Source organism: Lissotriton vulgaris, chromosome 3_1, assembly GCF_964263255.1.
Source record: "Lissotriton vulgaris chromosome 3_1, aLisVul1.2, whole genome shotgun sequence".
Lineage (NCBI taxonomy): Eukaryota > Metazoa > Chordata > Amphibia > Caudata > Salamandridae > Lissotriton > Lissotriton vulgaris.
In genome coordinates, this window is record NC_141689.1 from 251,257,762 (window position 1) to 251,259,154 (window position 1,393).

The window sequence follows — 1,393 nt, forward strand, 5'->3', positions numbered from 1 at the left end:
TAGCCCTGCACTGATGCCAATCAAAGTAGGTTGAGGCCAAGGAAGGGAAGGCACATTCCCTTCGATAGGCCGATCCAATCGATCCCTCCTCCTCTGTCGTCCCTGCCTACGCAGTGAGCTTTGCTTCCTGGATAAAATTTGGCGCAGTGCTTTTACCTCCAGTTTCCAAATAAACCAGTCCAGTGTCAGTTGTGCAACCACCCTCATTAGCATCAACAGCTAGCTGGTGTGGTTGCCCAGAATGGCTGAATTTATTCTTCCTCTTGCTGCTTCACTATTATTCATAGCCTACCACCCATGCATCATATCAGGAGTTCTACCATGCCCAGACGTTGGCCAGCTGCAGGGAACGTCACTGTTGTGATCTCCTAGATTACCACTCTGGTTAGTACATGGTTCTCTTCAACGATTGCTCTGTAGGTTCTAGTTTGCCGCAGGATCTGGTTCTTGGAAAGGATGGCAAAATGCAAAAAGGTGAAAGTACAACTTTTCAGAAAAGTTAATAATCAGGTATCATGGCCTCTAATAGGCTTCAGCTGTCCATCACTAACTGTGATACTACACAATTCAACATTACATTTTCCCCCAATGTTACCTTCTCAGGCACTCTCCTTTGCAGGCCCCCCATGCCCAGCAAAAACTTTTTAGAAGACTTCCCTGACATGCTAGCAACAACCATAGCCAGCAATGCTTCCTCAACCATACTCAGAGATTTCAATCTTCACCTAGACGTACTTGACAGCACATCCTTGAACAGATTTAGTCAACATATGGAAGCCATGCAACTCAGATAACTCGTAAGTGAGGGCATTCATGAAAAAGTGCACCTATTAGATGGTATATTTTCCAATGAACCCAAAATCAAAGTAGGGACTCCCCAACGAGTTCCATGGTCAGATCACTTTGTTATACCATTCACCTTAGACAATCTCCACCCTCCACACCCAGACAATAAAACTTTTAAAGCAGGAAGTAAATTACTGAGAATTTTACCAGCTAGCATTATCAGTGCCCTGGAAACTCAGGCCCGAGCCTGACAGAGGATGTAGTTGTCGCAGATAAGATATGGGCCGACTGGGTTAACAGGGCAGCAGCACACTGCACATGGAAAGTCAAGCTGAGAGCTCAACCATCCAGGAAAAAGGCAGCGTGGTTTAATGCAAACCTATTACTGATGATGAAAACATGTACAAAAAATCGAAAGACAATGGAGGAAACACTATCACTCCACGATTAAAACTCAATATAAAACGGCCACCAGACAATATCATAATGAAATTGACCAAGCTAAGTACTTCGAGGACAGAATCAATTCTGCCTATAACTCCTCTAGGGAATTATTTAAGTTTGAGCGTAACCTAACCCGCATGGACGAAGAGCCGGTCCATCAACT